This window comes from Salvelinus alpinus, chromosome 29, assembly GCF_045679555.1.
Source record: "Salvelinus alpinus chromosome 29, SLU_Salpinus.1, whole genome shotgun sequence".
Classification (NCBI taxonomy): Eukaryota; Metazoa; Chordata; class Actinopteri; order Salmoniformes; family Salmonidae; genus Salvelinus; species Salvelinus alpinus.
In genome coordinates, this window is record NC_092114.1 from 20,232,960 (window position 1) to 20,255,756 (window position 22,797).

The 22,797-nt window shown below is 44.2% G+C and overlaps 1 protein-coding gene across 1 annotated transcript in view; it reads right to left on the reverse strand.

Moving 5' to 3' along the window:
* LOC139559256 (potassium voltage-gated channel subfamily KQT member 4-like) overlaps window positions 1-22,797 on the reverse strand; it is a 143,828-nt gene that overhangs the window by 72,037 nt on the left and 48,994 nt on the right. The gene's annotated exons all lie outside the window — the stretch shown is intronic.

A 22,797-nucleotide genomic window follows, 5' to 3' on the forward strand; every position in this document is an offset into this window, starting at 1 on the left:
AACATTCGTGAAACGCAGAAAAAATGAAAAGATGCTGGAGGAGTGCTTGACGCCATCTGTCATCCATGGTGGAGGCAATATTTAGGTCTCGGGGTGCTTTGGTGGTGGTAAAGTGTGAGATTTGTACAGGGTAAAAGGGATCTTGAAGAAGGAAGGCTATCACTCCATTTTGCAATGCCATGCCCTGTGGACAGCGCTTAATTGGAGCCAATTTCCTCCTATAACAGGACAATGACCCAAAGCACAGCTCCAAACTATGCAATAACTATTTAGGGCCCTCAACCATCACGGTCACCTAATAATCCCCAGTTTACAATTGGCTCATTCATCCCCCTCCTCTCCCCTGTAACTATTCCCCAGGTCGTTGCTGCAAATGAGAACGTGTTCTCAGTCAACTTACCTGGTAAAATAACGGTAAAATAAAAAAATTAAAAAAAAAGGGAAGAAGCAGTCAGCTGGTATTCTGTCTATAATGGAGTGGCCTGCACAGTCACTGGATGTAAACCCTATTGAGCTGTTCTGGGAGCAGCTTGGCCGTATGGTACATAAGAAGTGCCCATCAAGCCAATCCAACTTGTGTGACGTGCTTCAGAAACCATAGGGTGAAATCTCTTCAGATTACCTCAACAAACTGACAACTAGAATGCCAAAGGTCTGCAAGGCTGTAATTTCTGCAAATTGAAGATTTTGACGAAAGCAAAGTTTGAAGGACACAATTATTATTTCAATTAAAAATAATTATTTATAACCTTGTCAACGTCTTGACTATATTTCCTATTCATTTTGCAACTCATTTCATGTATGTTTCATGGAAAACAAGGACCGTTCTAAGTGACCCCAAACTTTTGAACGGTAGTGTATATGATGTTGGGATTACTCTGAATATCACACATGGACATTTCCTATGGTCGGATATGGACTCATTCAATATCCTGAGATATGGGACATCCTATTTTCTCTCTTCGTGACAAATACTCATCCAGAACGTCGCAGCCCGTCTGGTGTTCAACTTTCCCAAGTTCTCTCACGTCACCCCGCTCCTCCGCTCTCTCCACTGGCTTCCAGTTGAAGCTCGCATCCGCTACAAGACCATGGTGCTTGCCTACGGAGCTGTGAGGGGAACGGCACCTCCGTACCTTCAGGCTCTGATCAGGCCCTACACCCAAACAAGGGCACTGCGTTCATCCACCTCTGGCCTGCTCGCCTCCCTACCTCTGAGGAAGTACAGTTCCCGCTCAGCCCAGTCAAAACTGTTCGCTGCTCTGGCACCCCAATGGTGGAACAAACTCCCTCACGACGCCAGGTCAGCGGAGTCAATCACCACCTTCCGGAGACACCTGAAACCCCACCTCTTTAAGGAATACCTAGGATAGGATAAAGTAATCCTTCTAACCCCCCCCCCCCCCTTAAAAGAGTTAGATGCACTATTGTAAAGTGGTTGTTCCACTGGATATCATAAGGTGAATGCACCAATTTGTAAGTCGCTCTGGATAAGAGCGTCTGCTAAATGACTTAAATGTAAATGTAAATGTAAATACCGACTGTATACATCACATATCTGGGTTCTCAGCATATTCAAGCTATATTGATTTCAGATATGTTTCTCTTGGCTGAGGTCCATATCCGGATCTTGATATGCTTTTTGATCTATGCATAGTCACTCCACCCCTACCTACAGTACATGTACAAATGACCTCGACTAACCTGTACCCCCACACAGTGAAATCAAACTGTCCACTTAGGAAGCAACACTGATTGACAACACATTTCACATGCTGTTGTGCAAATGGAATAGACAACAGGTGGAAATTATAGGCAATTAGCAAGACACCCCCAATAAAGGAGTGGTTCTGCAGGTAGTGACCACAGGCCACTTCTCAGTTCCTATGCTTCCTGGCTGATGTTTTGGTCACTTTTGAATTATGGCGGTGCTTTCACTCTAGTGGTAGCATGAGACGGAGTCTACAACCCACACAAGTGGCTCAGGTAGTGCAGCTCATCCAGGATGGCACATCAATGCGAGCTGTGGCAAGAAGGTTTGCTGTGTCTGTCAGCGTAGTGTCCAGAGCATGGAGGCGCTACCAGGAGACAGGCCAGTACATCAGGAGACGTGGAGGAGGCCGTAGGAGGGCAACAACCCAGTAGCAGGACCGCTACCTCCGCCTTTGTGCAAGGAGGAGCAGGAGGAGCACTGCCAGAGCCCTGCAAAATGACCTCCAGCAGGCCACAAATGTGCATGTGTCTGCTCAAACGGTCAGAAACAGACTCCATGAGGGTGGTATGAGGGCCCGACGTCCACAGGTGGGGGTTGTGCTTACAGCCCAACACCGTGCAGGACGTTTGGCATTTGCCAGAGAACACCAAGATTGGCAAATTCCCCACTGGCGCCCTGTGCTCTTCACAGATGAAAGCAGGTTCACACTGAGCACATGTGACAGACGTGACAGAGTCTGGAGACGCTGTGGAGAATGTTCTGCTGCCTGCAACATCCTCCAGCATGACCGGTTTGGCGGTGGGTCAGTCATGGTGTGGGGTGGCATTTCTTTGGGGGGCCGCACAGCCCTCCATGTGCTCGCCAGAGGTAGCCTGACTGCCATTAGGTACCGAGATGAGATCCTCAGACCCCTTGTGAGACCATATACTGGTGCGGTTGGCCCTGGGTTCCTCCTAATGCAAGACAATGCTAGACCTCATGTGGCTGGAGTGTCAGCAGTTCCTGCAAGAGGAAGGCATTGATGCTATGGACTGGCCCGCCCGTTCCCCAGACCTGAATCCAATTGAGCACATCTGGGACATCATGTCTCGCTCCATCCACCAACGCCACGTTGCACCACAGACTGTCCAGGAGTTGGCGGATGCTTTAGTCCAGGTCTGGGAGGAGATCCCTCAGGAGACCATCCGCCACCACATCAGGAGCATGCCCAGGCGTTGTAGGGAGGTCATACAGGCACGTGGAGGCCACACACACTACTGAGCCTCATTTTGACTTGTTTTAAGGACATTACATCAAAGTTGGATCAGCCTGTAGTGTGGATTTCCACTTTAATTTTGAGTGTGACTCCAAATCCAGACCTCCATGGGTTGATAAATTTGATTTCCATTGATAATTTTTGTGTGATTTTGTTGACAGCACATTCAACTATGTAAAGAAAAAAGTATTTAATAAGAATATTTCATTCATTCAGATCTAGGATGTGTTATTTTAGTGTTCCCTTTATTTTTTTGAGCAGTGTATATACAGACACAGTATTCATATCTATTCACCACATTAACAAAACAATGGGAATCTTGCCTTTCAGCTACACCTCAACTCTAGGTTGGTTTGACCACTGTTTCTTACTACAGACTGAGAAAAAAAACAGGAGACTTCTCCAGCAGCATTTGGCTCTCTGCAAGGAAACATGTCTTCAAATCCAACAGTGTTGTGTCTTGTGTATATTTGAAGTTTCTTTGAAATTCAAGCTAGTTGTAAACAGACAGTACCTCTCTGTCCAGCTACACAAAAACACAGCCTGATCCAAATAAACAGCCAGAAAACACAGCCTGGTCCAAATAAACAGCCAGAATAGGCCTCTTTCATTTTGAGCAACAGTAGGAAACATAGGAGTCTACGTCCCAAATGGCACCTTAATCCCTTTATAGTGCACTACTGTTGACCGGGTCCCATAAGGCTCTGATCAAAAGTAGTGCACTATATAGGGAATGGACTGCCATTTTTGGTGAAGCATTCTGAGCTACATTACTTTTCATGGAAGTAGGCTTTTAATAGAAGTTAGGATGGGCATTTTGTTTGTAAGTGCCTTGACCTACTATAAATGTTTTCTTGAAAATGCATACTGCAAGTGCAATAAAAAAATGGACTTTACTTGAATCCTGAGGCCTTTATAGTATAGGAATGAAAAAAAAAAACAGGCACAATGGATTTTTTTAACCATCTGTCACCATGCCATCAGTGTTTATTTATTTATTCATTCAATTAAAACAACCGCTTGCCCCCACCCAACCTCAGACGCCGGCATGGCAAAGCCCCAAAGAGATTTTCCAAGGGAGGGAAAGCCCAGCCCGATGCCCGGTCAGGCATGGTTGCGAGCGCACCCATAACCACCAGGACCAGCACACATACCGCTCACAACGTGGAACCAAAATCAAAAACATAACTAAATGCAAAACATACAATAATCACATCCCCACCGACTGGGTTCAATATCTTTACATGACTGGTTTTTGATATTCTAGAGAATACAGACCATGTCCAATGTATATTTGGAGTTTTGTGGATATGCACCAAATCCTGACATTCTGAATTCATGTGTCTTTTAGACATACACTACCGTTCAAAAAAGTCTGGGGTCATTTAGAAATGTACTTGTTTTTTTAAAGAAAAGCAAAAAAATTGTCCATTAAAATAATATCAAATTGATCAGAAATACAGTGTAGGCATTGTTAATGTTGTGAATGACTATTGTAGCTGTAAACGGCTGATTTGTTATGGAATATCTACATAGGTGTACAGAGGCCCATTATCAGCAACCATCACTTCTGTGTTCCAATGACACGTTGTGTTAGCTAATCCAAGTTTATAATTTTAAAAAGGCTAATTGATCATTAGAAAACCCTTTTGCAATTATCTTATCACAGCTGAAAACTGTTGTTCTGATTAAAGAAGCAATAAAACTGGCCGTCTTTAGATTAGTTGAGTATCTGGAGAACCAGCATTTGTGGGTTCGATTACAGGCTCAAAATGGCCAGAAACAAATAACTTTCTTCTAAAACTTGGCAGTCTATTCTTGTTCTGAGAAAAGAAGGCTATTCCATGCGAGAAATTACCAATAAACTGAAGACCTCGTACAATGCTGTGTACAACTCCCTTCACAGAACAGTGCAAACTGTCTCCAACCAGAATATAATGAGTGGGAGGCCCCGGTGCACAACTGCGCAAGAGGACAAGTACATTAGTGTGTCTAGTTTGAGAAACAAATGCCTCACAAGTCCTCAACTGGCAGCTTCATTAAATAGTACCTGTAAAACACCAGTCTCAATGTCAACAGTGAAGAGGCGACTCTGGGATGCTGGCCTTCTAGCCAGAGTTGCAAAGAAAAAGCCATATCTCAGACTGGCCAATGAAAAGAAAAGATTACGTTGGGAAAAAGAACACAGACACTGTACAGAGGAAGATTGGAAAAAAGTGTTATGGACAGACAAATAAGTTTGAGGTGTTCGGATCACAAAGAAGAACATTCGTGAAACGCAGAAAAAATGAAAAGATGCTGGAGGAGTGCTTGACGCCATCTGTCATCCATGGTGGAGGCAATATTTAGGTCTCGGGGTGCTTTGGTGGTGGTAAAGTGTGAGATTTGTACAGGGTAAAAGGGATCTTGAAGAAGGAAGGCTATCACTCCATTTTGCAATGCCATGCCCTGTGGACAGCGCTTAATTGGAGCCAATTTCCTCCTATAACAGGACAATGACCCAAAGCACAGCTCCAAACTATGCAATAACTATTTAGGGCCCTCAACCATCACGGTCACCTAATAATCCCCAGTTTACAATTGGCTCATTCATCCCCCTCCTCTCCCCTGTAACTATTCCCCAGGTCGTTGCTGCAAATGAGAACGTGTTCTCAGTCAACTTACCTGGTAAAATAACGGTAAAATAAAAAAATTAAAAAAAAAGGGAAGAAGCAGTCAGCTGGTATTCTGTCTATAATGGAGTGGCCTGCACAGTCACTGGATGTAAACCCTATTGAGCTGTTCTGGGAGCAGCTTGGCCGTATGGTACATAAGAAGTGCCCATCAAGCCAATCCAACTTGTGTGACGTGCTTCAGAAACCATAGGGTGAAATCTCTTCAGATTACCTCAACAAACTGACAACTAGAATGCCAAAGGTCTGCAAGGCTGTAATTTCTGCAAATTGAAGATTTTGACGAAAGCAAAGTTTGAAGGACACAATTATTATTTCAATTAAAAATAATTATTTATAACCTTGTCAACGTCTTGACTATATTTCCTATTCATTTTGCAACTCATTTCATGTATGTTTCATGGAAAACAAGGACCGTTCTAAGTGACCCCAAACTTTTGAACGGTAGTGTATATGATGTTGGGATTACTCTGAATATCACACATGGACATTTCCTATGGTCGGATATGGACTCATTCAATATCCTGAGATATGGGACATCCTATTTTCTCTCTTCGTGACAAATACTCATCCAGAACGTCGCAGCCCGTCTGGTGTTCAACTTTCCCAAGTTCTCTCACGTCACCCCGCTCCTCCGCTCTCTCCACTGGCTTCCAGTTGAAGCTCGCATCCGCTACAAGACCATGGTGCTTGCCTACGGAGCTGTGAGGGGAACGGCACCTCCGTACCTTCAGGCTCTGATCAGGCCCTACACCCAAACAAGGGCACTGCGTTCATCCACCTCTGGCCTGCTCGCCTCCCTACCTCTGAGGAAGTACAGTTCCCGCTCAGCCCAGTCAAAACTGTTCGCTGCTCTGGCACCCCAATGGTGGAACAAACTCCCTCACGACGCCAGGTCAGCGGAGTCAATCACCACCTTCCGGAGACACCTGAAACCCCACCTCTTTAAGGAATACCTAGGATAGGATAAAGTAATCCTTCTAACCCCCCCCCCCCCCTTAAAAGAGTTAGATGCACTATTGTAAAGTGGTTGTTCCACTGGATATCATAAGGTGAATGCACCAATTTGTAAGTCGCTCTGGATAAGAGCGTCTGCTAAATGACTTAAATGTAAATGTAAATGTAAATACCGACTGTATACATCACATATCTGGGTTCTCAGCATATTCAAGCTATATTGATTTCAGATATGTTTCTCTTGGCTGAGGTCCATATCCGGATCTTGATATGCTTTTTGATCTATGCATAGTCACTCCACCCCTACCTACAGTACATGTACAAATGACCTCGACTAACCTGTACCCCCACACAGTGAAATCAAACTGTCCACTTAGGAAGCAACACTGATTGACAACACATTTCACATGCTGTTGTGCAAATGGAATAGACAACAGGTGGAAATTATAGGCAATTAGCAAGACACCCCCAATAAAGGAGTGGTTCTGCAGGTAGTGACCACAGGCCACTTCTCAGTTCCTATGCTTCCTGGCTGATGTTTTGGTCACTTTTGAATTATGGCGGTGCTTTCACTCTAGTGGTAGCATGAGACGGAGTCTACAACCCACACAAGTGGCTCAGGTAGTGCAGCTCATCCAGGATGGCACATCAATGCGAGCTGTGGCAAGAAGGTTTGCTGTGTCTGTCAGCGTAGTGTCCAGAGCATGGAGGCGCTACCAGGAGACAGGCCAGTACATCAGGAGACGTGGAGGAGGCCGTAGGAGGGCAACAACCCAGTAGCAGGACCGCTACCTCCGCCTTTGTGCAAGGAGGAGCAGGAGGAGCACTGCCAGAGCCCTGCAAAATGACCTCCAGCAGGCCACAAATGTGCATGTGTCTGCTCAAACGGTCAGAAACAGACTCCATGAGGGTGGTATGAGGGCCCGACGTCCACAGGTGGGGGTTGTGCTTACAGCCCAACACCGTGCAGGACGTTTGGCATTTGCCAGAGAACACCAAGATTGGCAAATTCCCCACTGGCGCCCTGTGCTCTTCACAGATGAAAGCAGGTTCACACTGAGCACATGTGACAGACGTGACAGAGTCTGGAGACGCTGTGGAGAATGTTCTGCTGCCTGCAACATCCTCCAGCATGACCGGTTTGGCGGTGGGTCAGTCATGGTGTGGGGTGGCATTTCTTTGGGGGGCCGCACAGCCCTCCATGTGCTCGCCAGAGGTAGCCTGACTGCCATTAGGTACCGAGATGAGATCCTCAGACCCCTTGTGAGACCATATACTGGTGCGGTTGGCCCTGGGTTCCTCCTAATGCAAGACAATGCTAGACCTCATGTGGCTGGAGTGTCAGCAGTTCCTGCAAGAGGAAGGCATTGATGCTATGGACTGGCCCGCCCGTTCCCCAGACCTGAATCCAATTGAGCACATCTGGGACATCATGTCTCGCTCCATCCACCAACGCCACGTTGCACCACAGACTGTCCAGGAGTTGGCGGATGCTTTAGTCCAGGTCTGGGAGGAGATCCCTCAGGAGACCATCCGCCACCACATCAGGAGCATGCCCAGGCGTTGTAGGGAGGTCATACAGGCACATGGAGGCCACACACACTACTGAGCCTCATTTTGACTTGTTTTAAGGACATTACATCAAAGTTGGATCAGCCTGTAGTGTGGATTTCCACTTTAATTTTGAGTGTGACTCCAAATCCAGACCTCCATGGGTTGATAAATTTGATTTCCATTGATAATTTTTGTGTGATTTTGTTGACAGCACATTCAACTATGTAAAGAAAAAAGTATTTAATAAGAATATTTCATTCATTCAGATCTAGGATGTGTTATTTTAGTGTTCCCTTTATTTTTTTGAGCAGTGTATATACAGACACAGTATTCATATCTATTCACCACATTAACAAAACAATGGGAATCTTGCCTTTCAGCTACACCTCAACTCTAGGTTGGTTTGACCACTGTTTCTTACTACAGACTGAGAAAAAAAACAGGAGACTTCTCCAGCAGCATTTGGCTCTCTGCAAGGAAACATGTCTTCAAATCCAACAGTGTTGTGTCTTGTGTATATTTGAAGTTTCTTTGAAATTCAAGCTAGTTGTAAACAGACAGTACCTCTCTGTCCAGCTACACAAAAACACAGCCTGATCCAAATAAACAGCCAGAAAACACAGCCTGGTCCAAATAAACAGCCAGAATAGGCCTCTTTCATTTTGAGCAACAGTAGGAAACATAGGAGTCTACGTCCCAAATGGCACCTTAATCCCTTTATAGTGCACTACTGTTGACCGGGTCCCATAAGGCTCTGATCAAAAGTAGTGCACTATATAGGGAATGGACTGCCATTTTTGGTGAAGCATTCTGAGCTACATTACTTTTCATGGAAGTAGGCTTTTAATAGAAGTTAGGATGGGCATTTTGTTTGTAAGTGCCTTGACCTACTATAAATGTTTTCTTGAAAATGCATACTGCAAGTGCAATAAAAAAATGGACTTTACTTGAATCCTGAGGCCTTTATAGTATAGGAATGAAAAAAAAAAACAGGCACAATGGATTTTTTTAACCATCTGTCACCATGCCATCAGTGTTTATTTATTTATTCATTCAATTAAAACAACCGCTTGCCCCCACCCAACCTCAGACGCCGGCATGGCAAAGCCCCAAAGAGATTTTCCAAGGGAGGGAAAGCCCAGCCCGATGCCCGGTCAGGCATGGTTGCGAGCGCACCCATAACCACCAGGACCAGCACACATACCGCTCACAACGTGGAACCAAAATCAAAAACATAACTAAATGCAAAACATACAATAATCACATCCCCACCGACTGGGTTCAATATCTTTACATGACTGGTTTTTGATATTCTAGAGAATACAGACCATGTCCAATGTATATTTGGAGTTTTGTGGATATGCACCAAATCCTGACATTCTGAATTCATGTGTCTTTTAGACATACACTACCGTTCAAAAAAGTCTGGGGTCATTTAGAAATGTACTTGTTTTTTTAAAGAAAAGCAAAAAAATTGTCCATTAAAATAATATCAAATTGATCAGAAATACAGTGTAGGCATTGTTAATGTTGTGAATGACTATTGTAGCTGTAAACGGCTGATTTGTTATGGAATATCTACATAGGTGTACAGAGGCCCATTATCAGCAACCATCACTTCTGTGTTCCAATGACACGTTGTGTTAGCTAATCCAAGTTTATCATTTTAAAAAGGCTAATTGATCATTAGAAAACCCTTTTGCAATTATCTTATCACAGCTGAAAACTGTTGTTCTGATTAAAGAAGCAATAAAACTGGCCGTCTTTAGATTAGTTGAGTATCTGGAGAACCAGCATTTGTGGGTTCGATTACAGGCTCAAAATGGCCAGAAACAAATAACTTTCTTCTAAAACTTGGCAGTCTATTCTTGTTCTGAGAAAAGAAGGCTATTCCATGCGAGAAATTACCAATAAACTGAAGACCTCGTACAATGCTGTGTACAACTCCCTTCACAGAACAGTGCAAACTGTCTCCAACCAGAATATAATGAGTGGGAGGCCCCGGTGCACAACTGCGCAAGAGGACAAGTACATTAGTGTGTCTAGTTTGAGAAACAAATGCCTCACAAGTCCTCAACTGGCAGCTTCATTAAATAGTACCTGTAAAACACCAGTCTCAATGTCAACAGTGAAGAGGCGACTCTGGGATGCTGGCCTTCTAGCCAGAGTTGCAAAGAAAAAGCCATATCTCAGACTGGCCAATGAAAAGAAAAGATTACGTTGGGAAAAAGAACACAGACACTGTACAGAGGAAGATTGGAAAAAAGTGTTATGGACAGACAAATAAGTTTGAGGTGTTCGGATCACAAAGAAGAACATTCGTGAAACGCAGAAAAAATGAAAAGATGCTGGAGGAGTGCTTGACGCCATCTGTCATCCATGGTGGAGGCAATATTTAGGTCTCGGGGTGCTTTGGTGGTGGTAAAGTGTGAGATTTGTACAGGGTAAAAGGGATCTTGAAGAAGGAAGGCTATCACTCCATTTTGCAATGCCATGCCCTGTGGACAGCGCTTAATTGGAGCCAATTTCCTCCTATAACAGGACAATGACCCAAAGCACAGCTCCAAACTATGCAATAACTATTTAGGGCCCTCAACCATCACGGTCACCTAATAATCCCCAGTTTACAATTGGCTCATTCATCCCCCTCCTCTCCCCTGTAACTATTCCCCAGGTCGTTGCTGCAAATGAGAACGTGTTCTCAGTCAACTTACCTGGTAAAATAACGGTAAAATAAAAAAATTAAAAAAAAAGGGAAGAAGCAGTCAGCTGGTATTCTGTCTATAATGGAGTGGCCTGCACAGTCACTGGATGTAAACCCTATTGAGCTGTTCTGGGAGCAGCTTGGCCGTATGGTACATAAGAAGTGCCCATCAAGCCAATCCAACTTGTGTGACGTGCTTCAGAAACCATAGGGTGAAATCTCTTCAGATTACCTCAACAAACTGACAACTAGAATGCCAAAGGTCTGCAAGGCTGTAATTTCTGCAAATTGAAGATTTTGACGAAAGCAAAGTTTGAAGGACACAATTATTATTTCAATTAAAAATAATTATTTATAACCTTGTCAACGTCTTGACTATATTTCCTATTCATTTTGCAACTCATTTCATGTATGTTTCATGGAAAACAAGGACCGTTCTAAGTGACCCCAAACTTTTGAACGGTAGTGTATATGATGTTGGGATTACTCTGAATATCACACATGGACATTTCCTATGGTCGGATATGGACTCATTCAATATCCTGAGATATGGGACATCCTATTTTCTCTCTTCGTGACAAATACTCATCCAGAACGTCGCAGCCCGTCTGGTGTTCAACTTTCCCAAGTTCTCTCACGTCACCCCGCTCCTCCGCTCTCTCCACTGGCTTCCAGTTGAAGCTCGCATCCGCTACAAGACCATGGTGCTTGCCTACGGAGCTGTGAGGGGAACGGCACCTCCGTACCTTCAGGCTCTGATCAGGCCCTACACCCAAACAAGGGCACTGCGTTCATCCACCTCTGGCCTGCTCGCCTCCCTACCTCTGAGGAAGTACAGTTCCCGCTCAGCCCAGTCAAAACTGTTCGCTGCTCTGGCACCCCAATGGTGGAACAAACTCCCTCACGACGCCAGGTCAGCGGAGTCAATCACCACCTTCCGGAGACACCTGAAACCCCACCTCTTTAAGGAATACCTAGGATAGGATAAAGTAATCCTTCTAACCCCCCCCCCCCCCTTAAAAGAGTTAGATGCACTATTGTAAAGTGGTTGTTCCACTGGATATCATAAGGTGAATGCACCAATTTGTAAGTCGCTCTGGATAAGAGCGTCTGCTAAATGACTTAAATGTAAATGTAAATGTAAATACCGACTGTATACATCACATATCTGGGTTCTCAGCATATTCAAGCTATATTGATTTCAGATATGTTTCTCTTGGCTGAGGTCCATATCCGGATCTTGATATGCTTTTTGATCTATGCATAGTCACTCCACCCCTACCTACAGTACATGTACAAATGACCTCGACTAACCTGTACCCCCACACAGTGAAATCAAACTGTCCACTTAGGAAGCAACACTGATTGACAACACATTTCACATGCTGTTGTGCAAATGGAATAGACAACAGGTGGAAATTATAGGCAATTAGCAAGACACCCCCAATAAAGGAGTGGTTCTGCAGGTAGTGACCACAGGCCACTTCTCAGTTCCTATGCTTCCTGGCTGATGTTTTGGTCACTTTTGAATTATGGCGGTGCTTTCACTCTAGTGGTAGCATGAGACGGAGTCTACAACCCACACAAGTGGCTCAGGTAGTGCAGCTCATCCAGGATGGCACATCAATGCGAGCTGTGGCAAGAAGGTTTGCTGTGTCTGTCAGCGTAGTGTCCAGAGCATGGAGGCGCTACCAGGAGACAGGCCAGTACATCAGGAGACGTGGAGGAGGCCGTAGGAGGGCAACAACCCAGTAGCAGGACCGCTACCTCCGCCTTTGTGCAAGGAGGAGCAGGAGGAGCACTGCCAGAGCCCTGCAAAATGACCTCCAGCAGGCCACAAATGTGCATGTGTCTGCTCAAACGGTCAGAAACAGACTCCATGAGGGTGGTATGAGGGCCCGACGTCCACAGGTGGGGGTTGTGCTTACAGCCCAACACCGTGCAGGACGTTTGGCATTTGCCAGAGAACACCAAGATTGGCAAATTCCCCACTGGCGCCCTGTGCTCTTCACAGATGAAAGCAGGTTCACACTGAGCACATGTGACAGACGTGACAGAGTCTGGAGACGCTGTGGAGAATGTTCTGCTGCCTGCAACATCCTCCAGCATGACCGGTTTGGCGGTGGGTCAGTCATGGTGTGGGGTGGCATTTCTTTGGGGGGCCGCACAGCCCTCCATGTGCTCGCCAGAGGTAGCCTGACTGCCATTAGGTACCGAGATGAGATCCTCAGACCCCTTGTGAGACCATATACTGGTGCGGTTGGCCCTGGGTTCCTCCTAATGCAAGACAATGCTAGACCTCATGTGGCTGGAGTGTCAGCAGTTCCTGCAAGAGGAAGGCATTGATGCTATGGACTGGCCCGCCCGTTCCCCAGACCTGAATCCAATTGAGCACATCTGGGACATCATGTCTCGCTCCATCCACCAACGCCACGTTGCACCACAGACTGTCCAGGAGTTGGCGGATGCTTTAGTCCAGGTCTGGGAGGAGATCCCTCAGGAGACCATCCGCCACCACATCAGGAGCATGCCCAGGCGTTGTAGGGAGGTCATACAGGCACATGGAGGCCACACACACTACTGAGCCTCATTTTGACTTGTTTTAAGGACATTACATCAAAGTTGGATCAGCCTGTAGTGTGGATTTCCACTTTAATTTTGAGTGTGACTCCAAATCCAGACCTCCATGGGTTGATAAATTTGATTTCCATTGATAATTTTTGTGTGATTTTGTTGACAGCACATTCAACTATGTAAAGAAAAAAGTATTTAATAAGAATATTTCATTCATTCAGATCTAGGATGTGTTATTTTAGTGTTCCCTTTATTTTTTTGAGCAGTGTATATACAGACACAGTATTCATATCTATTCACCACATTAACAAAACAATGGGAATCTTGCCTTTCAGCTACACCTCAACTCTAGGTTGGTTTGACCACTGTTTCTTACTACAGACTGAGAAAAAAAACAGGAGACTTCTCCAGCAGCATTTGGCTCTCTGCAAGGAAACATGTCTTCAAATCCAACAGTGTTGTGTCTTGTGTATATTTGAAGTTTCTTTGAAATTCAAGCTAGTTGTAAACAGACAGTACCTCTCTGTCCAGCTACACAAAAACACAGCCTGATCCAAATAAACAGCCAGAAAACACAGCCTGGTCCAAATAAACAGCCAGAATAGGCCTCTTTCATTTTGAGCAACAGTAGGAAACATAGGAGTCTACGTCCCAAATGGCACCTTAATCCCTTTATAGTGCACTACTGTTGACCGGGTCCCATAAGGCTCTGATCAAAAGTAGTGCACTATATAGGGAATGGACTGCCATTTTTGGTGAAGCATTCTGAGCTACATTACTTTTCATGGAAGTAGGCTTTTAATAGAAGTTAGGATGGGCATTTTGTTTGTAAGTGCCTTGACCTACTATAAATGTTTTCTTGAAAATGCATACTGCAAGTGCAATAAAAAAATGGACTTTACTTGAATCCTGAGGCCTTTATAGTATAGGAATGAAAAAAAAAAACAGGCACAATGGATTTTTTTAACCATCTGTCACCATGCCATCAGTGTTTATTTATTTATTCATTCAATTAAAACAACCGCTTGCCCCCACCCAACCTCAGACGCCGGCATGGCAAAGCCCCAAAGAGATTTTCCAAGGGAGGGAAAGCCCAGCCCGATGCCCGGTCAGGCATGGTTGCGAGCGCACCCATAACCACCAGGACCAGCACACATACCGCTCACAACGTGGAACCAAAATCAAAAACATAACTAAATGCAAAACATACAATAATCACATCCCCACCGACTGGGTTCAATATCTTTACATGACTGGTTTTTGATATTCTAGAGAATACAGACCATGTCCAATGTATATTTGGAGTTTTGTGGATATGCACCAAATCCTGACATTCTGAATTCATGTGTCTTTTAGACATACACTACCGTTCAAAAAAGTCTGGGGTCATTTAGAAATGTACTTGTTTTTTTAAAGAAAAGCAAAAAAATTGTCCATTAAAATAATATCAAATTGATCAGAAATACAGTGTAGGCATTGTTAATGTTGTGAATGACTATTGTAGCTGTAAACGGCTGATTTGTTATGGAATATCTACATAGGTGTACAGAGGCCCATTATCAGCAACCATCACTTCTGTGTTCCAATGACACGTTGTGTTAGCTAATCCAAGTTTATAATTTTAAAAAGGCTAATTGATCATTAGAAAACCCTTTTGCAATTATCTTATCACAGCTGAAAACTGTTGTTCTGATTAAAGAAGCAATAAAACTGGCCGTCTTTAGATTAGTTGAGTATCTGGAGAACCAGCATTTGTGGGTTCGATTACAGGCTCAAAATGGCCAGAAACAAATAACTTTCTTCTAAAACTTGGCAGTCTATTCTTGTTCTGAGAAAAGAAGGCTATTCCATGCGAGAAATTACCAATAAACTGAAGACCTCGTACAATGCTGTGTACAACTCCCTTCACAGAACAGTGCAAACTGTCTCCAACCAGAATATAATGAGTGGGAGGCCCCGGTGCACAACTGCGCAAGAGGACAAGTACATTAGTGTGTCTAGTTTGAGAAACAAATGCCTCACAAGTCCTCAACTGGCAGCTTCATTAAATAGTACCTGTAAAACACCAGTCTCAATGTCAACAGTGAAGAGGCGACTCTGGGATGCTGGCCTTCTAGCCAGAGTTGCAAAGAAAAAGCCATATCTCAGACTGGCCAATGAAAAGAAAAGATTACGTTGGGAAAAAGAACACAGACACTGTACAGAGGAAGATTGGAAAAAAGTGTTATGGACAGACAAATAAGTTTGAGGTGTTCGGATCACAAAGAAGAACATTCGTGAAACGCAGAAAAAATGAAAAGATGCTGGAGGAGTGCTTGACGCCATCTGTCATCCATGGTGGAGGCAATATTTAGGTCTCGGGGTGCTTTGGTGGTGGTAAAGTGTGAGATTTGTACAGGGTAAAAGGGATCTTGAAGAAGGAAGGCTATCACTCCATTTTGCAATGCCATGCCCTGTGGACAGCGCTTAATTGGAGCCAATTTCCTCCTATAACAGGACAATGACCCAAAGCACAGCTCCAAACTATGCAATAACTATTTAGGGCCCTCAACCATCACGGTCACCTAATAATCCCCAGTTTACAATTGGCTCATTCATCCCCCTCCTCTCCCCTGTAACTATTCCCCAGGTCGTTGCTGCAAATGAGAACGTGTTCTCAGTCAACTTACCTGGTAAAATAACGGTAAAATAAAAAAAAATTAAAAAAAAGGGAAGAAGCAGTCAGCTGGTATTCTGTCTATAATGGAGTGGCCTGCACAGTCACTGGATGTAAACCCTATTGAGCTGTTCTGGGAGCAGCTTGGCCGTATGGTACATAAGAAGTGCCCATCAAGCCAATCCAACTTGTGTGACGTGCTTCAGAAACCATAGGGTGAAATCTCTTCAGATTACCTCAACAAACTGACAACTAGAATGCCAAAGGTCTGCAAGGCTGTAATTTCTGCAAATTGAAGATTTTGACGAAAGCAAAGTTTGAAGGACACAATTATTATTTCAATTAAAAATAATTATTTATAACCTTGTCAACGTCTTGACTATATTTCCTATTCATTTTGCAACTCATTTCATGTATGTTTCATGGAAAACAAGGACCGTTCTAAGTGACCCCAAACTTTTGAACGGTAGTGTATATGATGTTGGGATTACTCTGAATATCACACATGGACATTTCCTATGGTCGGATATGGACTCATTCAATATCCTGAGATATGGGACATCCTATTTTCTCTCTTCGTGACAAATACTCATCCAGAACGTCGCAGCCCGTCTGGTGTTCAACTTTCCCAAGTTCTCTCACGTCACCCCGCTCCTCCGCTCTCTCCACTGGCTTCCAGTTGAAGCTCGCATCCGCTACAAGACCATGGTGCTTGCCTACGGAGCTGTGAGGGGAACGGCACCTCCGTACCTTCAGGCTCTGATCAGGCCCTACACCCAAACAAGGGCACTGCGTTCATCCACCTCTGGCCTGCTCGCCTCCCTACCTCTGAGGAAGTACAGTTCCCGCTCAGCCCAGTCAAAACTGTTCGCTGCTCTGGCACCCCAATGGTGGAACAAACTCCCTCACGACGCCAGGTCAGCGGAGTCAATCACCACCTTCCGGAGACACCTGAAACCCCACCTCTTTAAGGAATACCTAGGATAGGATAAAGTAATCCTTCTAACCCCCCCCCCCCCCCCCCCCCCTTAAAAGAGTTAGATGCACTATTGTAAAGTGGTTGTTCCACTGGATATCATAAGGTGAATGCACCAATTTGTAAGTCGCTCTGGATAAGAGCGTCTGCTAAATGACATAAATGTAAATGTAAATACCGACTGTATACATCACATATCTGGGTTCTCAGCATATTCAAGCTATATTGATTTCAGATATGTTTCTCTTGGCTGAGGTCCATATCCGGATCTTGATATGCTTTTTGATCTATGCATAGTCACTCCACCCCTACCTACAGTACATGTACAAATGACCTCGACTAACCTGTACCCCCACACATTGACTCCGTACCGGTACTCCCTGTATATACCTCCTTATTGTGTTACTTTATTATTTTTTACTGTAGTTTTTTGGGTAATTTTTTCTTAACTCTTTCTTGAACTACACTGTTGGTTAAGGGCTTGTAAGTAAGCATTTCACGTTAAGGTTTACACATATTGTATTCGGCGCATGTGACAAATAAAGTTTGATATGATATGCTGCCAATAAGGATAATTTCTGAGTTCAACACATGCTCAATTGACAAATATGAAATACATATTTTTCTTTCATGCACAAAGAAAGCATTTATGGATTGCCTCCGGATATCATACACTTAAGACCGGATATTGACTTACTAGATATCCTGAGATAGGCCTATGTGGACATCTTATTTTCTGTATACGATGACAAATAGTAGGCCTACATGGTACGTTTTTGCAGCACATACAAGGCATATGCTCTTGACTGAGGTCCATATCAAGATCTTGATATGCTTTTTGATATGCTAAATAAGGAACATTTCTGAAGCTTATTTGTGTGGAGGACATGCTCAACAAATTTGACAAATATTAAATCCTTATCATTTTTTCAAACACTAGCTATAATTGTTGACTAGGTATCCACTTTCCCTTCGTATTCCCTCTGGATAAAGGTGCATGCAAACCGCAAGCTAAAAGCACGAACTGGTAGCCTAGCAACAAGAATCACATTTTCTTTTTGATCAACTGTCATTTTTGAGTTTGGGTATCACAAATTAGTGTGTAAACGGGTGTGTGGTCGAACTGACAACTGGAGAAACAAGGAAGTGAGATGGTTGTCAGAAAATATCTCAAAAGAAGTTCATCCTAAAGTAAGTAGGTCATTTGAGAGGTTTTATTTATGAATAAAATATATAATTTGGCCAGCAGCAGTAAGTAGGGCTAGCTAGCTAGCTACACTTGAAAGGGTGTGGGGGGGGGTAAAAGCTAACTGGGAGCCTAGTTAGCTGACAAATAATGAAAACAAATTACCGCTATATTACAGGTCGTTATATTACAGGTCGAAGAAACTTGTCAAACTAAGTATAGAATCAATCTTTAGGATGTTATCATAAAAGTTCAATACTGTTCCAACCGGAGAATTCCATTGTCTGTAGGATTGCCCTGGAACGAGAGCAACCTCTCAAGTGAAAGCGCGTGACTGGGAACGAGGCTGTAGGCAGACCCCTTAGTAAAACATCTCCCATCCGGCCCCCCTTCACATGAGCAGCCTGAAACAACGTTCTAAAGACGGTTGACATCTAGTGGAAGGCTTTGGAAGTGAAAAATAACCCATATCCCATTGTGTATTCGATAGGGGTGAGTTCAAAAACTACAAACCTCAGATCTCCCACTTCCTGTTTGGATTTTTTCTCAGGTTTTTGCCTGCCATATGAGTTCTGTTATACTCACAGACATCATTCAAACAGTTTTAGAAACTTCAGTGTGTTTTCTATCCAATACTAATAATAATATGCATATATTAGCATCTGGGACTGAGTAAGAGGCAGTTCACTCTTGGCATGCTATTCATCCAAAAGTGAAAATGCTGCCCCCTATCCCAAACAAGTTTTAAGAACAAATTCTTATTTTCAATGACGGCCTAGGAACAGTGGGTTAACTGCCTTGTTCAGGGGCAGAACGACAGATTTTTGCCTTGTCAGTTCAGGGATTTGATCTTGCAACCGCTCTGTTACAAGTCCAACGCTCTAACCACTAGGCTACCTCCCGCCAGGTAGATCTCTATTGGAATGCCATCAAGGCCAGGGGTTTTCCCCAGTCTGAAAGGAGTCAATTGTCAACCGTAGTTCGTCCTGCGCAATTTATCCTTCACAAAAATGTTTGTGTGTTGCAGATAGTTTAACCTTTAAGTTGGAGGAACTTGAAAGGGAAAACAAATGTTTAATACATTTTGCTTCTTCATTCAAAATATCCTTGGGTGAGAAAATTATTTCTCCATCATTTAACTATTTTCTGTAGATTCTTTTTGGTTGCATTTCTTATGTTTAAGGTGTGTTGCACCAGCTCTGATCGACGGGGCTCTGAATGAAGGCTTTCAGGCATTGACCATCTCCGTCCAATTTACTCCGTTTTTTTAGATAAATTAAACCAGATTTTTCCTGAATAAGTTCCTAAAACTACTTTTGTTTTGCATCTAAACTATTAGAGGCAGGTCAGTTTAACCATCCGTGTTGGAGCTGGGGTGGGCTGTTCTCTGCAGGCAGGTCAGTTTAACCATCCGTGTTGGAGCTGGGGTGGGCTGTTCTCTGCAGGCAGATCAGTTTAACCATCCGTGTTGGAGCTGGGGTGGGCTGTTCTCTGCAGGCAGGTCAGTTTAACCATCCGTGTTGGAGCTGGGGTGGGCTGTTCTCTGCAGGCTGGTCAGTTTAACCAGTCATGTTGGACCTACATGTGTCGGCAGCTCTGTGTAGGCAGATCAGTTTAATCAGGTGTGTTGTAGCTGGGGTGGAACAAAAAGCAGCACCACAGAAGTACTGTACCACTGTAGTGTTGTGTGTGCCAGTACAGTTGAGCAGAATGTACAGTACGCATATCCCTGTCAGTCATTCAGGCAGCTCCGGTGGTATCCTACAGCTACAGTACACTTGTGGGAGTCTGCACCTCTGATTCAAATCAGCACAGGATGATAAAGCTGCTATCAGTTACACACTACAGGGGAGATCAGGGAGTGGAGGAACAGGGAAGGAGAGAGAGGGATAGAGGGGAGTGGAGGAACAGGGAAGGAGAGAGAGGGATAGAGGGGAGTGGAGGAACAGCGAAGGAGGGGTAGCGGGGAGAATATGGAACAGGTGCAATGCCTACAGTAGTTGGCTCCCTGGAGAAGGGACAGAAAGAAAAAAGGTACAACAGGAGAGAAACTAGTTAATAAAGCAAACTTGTCAAATGTCACTAAATGAGACAAAGTTAAGAGGAGGAAAAGTGGTAGAAATGGAAGGTGTGTGTGCGTGTAGGCAAGCCTGTGGCGCCAGCTCTGAGTGAAGGCTTTCAGGCATTGATCCACAGGCTGCACTACGCACGGCAGGTGCTCAAACACACAAATAACATACACATAAACATACATCAAAACACTTCCTTCACAAAGAGATGGACACAGACAAGTAGCAGTTCAAACAGAAGGCACAAATAAAATCAATTAAATACTTTTTTTGTGGTTAGATTAGCTTTAATATTGCAGATAGTGTGGCTTCTATCAGTGTAATTGTCAGCATAATTTCCAATCCCATATCATTTTTGTAAATGTCTACAATATTTACAAAAGTATGTGGACACCCCTTCAAATTAGTGGATTCTGCTATTTCAGCCACACCCGTTGCTGACAGGTGTATAAAATTGAGCACACAGTCATGCAATCTATATAGACAAACATTAGCAGCAGAATGGCCTTACTGAAGAGCTCAGTGACTTTCCACGTGGCACCGTCATAGGATGCCAACAAGTCAGTTAGTGAAATCTCTTCCCTGCTAGAGCTGCCCTGGTCAACTGTAAGTTCTGTTATTGTGAAGTGGAAACGTCTAGGAGCAACAACAGCTCAGCGAAGTGGTAGGTCATACAAGCTCACAGAACGGGACAGCAGAGTGCTGAAGTGCGTAGCGCACAAAAATAGTCTGTCCTTTGTTTCAACACTTACTACCGAGTTCCCAACTGCCTCTGGAAGCAACTTTAGCACAATAACAAAAAATCGGGAGCTTCGTGAAATTGGTTTCCATGGCCGAGCAGCTGCACAAGATCACAATGCGCAATAACAAGCATCGGCTAGAGTGGTGTAAAGCTCACCGCCATTGGACTCTGGGGCAGTAGAAAGGCGGTCTCTGGGGTGATGAATCACACTTCACCATCTGGCAGTCCGACGGACAAATCCCTGGTTTGGCGGATGACATGAGAACACCCCCTGCCCCAATGCATAGTGCCAACTGTGTAGTTTGGTGGAGGAGGAATAATGATCTGGGGCTGTTTTTCATGGTTTGGGCTAGGCCCCTTAGTTCCAGTCAAGGGAAATCTTAACGCTACAGAATACAATGACATTCTAGACAATTCTGCACTTCCAAATTTGTACACTCAGTTTGGTAAAGGCCCTTTCATGTTTTAGGTGGACAATGCACCGGTGCACAAAGCGAGGTCCATACAGAAATGGTTTGTAGAGATCGGTGTGGAAGAACTTGACTGGCCTGCACAGAGCCCTGACCTCAACCCCAGTGAACACCTTCAGGATGAATTGGAACACCGACTGCGAACCAGGCCTAATCGCCCAACCTTACTAATGCTCATGGCTAAATGGAAGCCAGTTCCCGCAGCAATGTTCCAACCTCTAATGGAAAGCCTTCCCAGAAGAGTGGAGGCTGTTCTAGCAGCAAAGGGGGGGACCAACTCCATATTAATGCCCATGATTTTAAAATTAGAGATTTGACGAGCAGGTGTCCACATAGTTTGTGTCATGTAGTGTAGTGTAATATATATATATATATATATATATATATATATATATATATATACACACAGTGGGGAGAACAAGTATTTGATACACAGCCGATTTTGCAGGTTTTCCTACTTACAAAGCATGTAGAGGTCTGTAATTTGTATCATAGGTACACTTCAACTGTGAGAGACAGAATCTAAAACAAAAATCCAGAAAATCACATTGTATGATTTGTAAGTAATTAATTTGCATTTTATTGCATGACATAAGTATTTGATACATCAGAAAAGCAGAACTTAATATTTGGTACAGAAACCTTTGTTTGCAATTACAGAGATCATACGTTTCCTGTAGTTCTTGACCAGGTTTGCACACACTGCAGCAGGGATTTTGGCCCACTCCTCCATACAGACCTTCTCCAGATCCTTCAGGTTTCGGGGCTGTCGCTGGGCAATACGGACTTTCAGCTCCCTCCAAAGATTTTCTATTGGGTTCAGGTCTGGAGACTGGCTAGGCCACTCCAGGACCTTGAGATGCTTCTTACGGAGCCACTCCTTAGTTGCCCTGGCTGTGTCTTTCAGGTCGTTGTCATGCTGGAAGACCCAGCCACGACCCATCTTCAATGCTCTTACTGAGGGAAGGAGGTTGTTGGCCAAGATTTCGTGATACATGGCCCCATCCATCCTCCCCTCAATATGGTGCAGTCATCCTGTCCCCTTTGCAGAAAAGCATCCCCCAAATAATTATGTTTCCACCTCCATGCTTCACGGTTGGGATGGTGTTCTTGGGGTTGTACTCATCCTTCTTCTTCCTCCAAACATGGCGAGTGAAGTTTAGACCAAAAAGCTCTATTTTTGTCTCATCAGACCACATGACCTTCTCCCATTCCTCCTCTGGATCATCCAGATGGTCATTGGCAAACTTCAGACGGGCCTGGACATG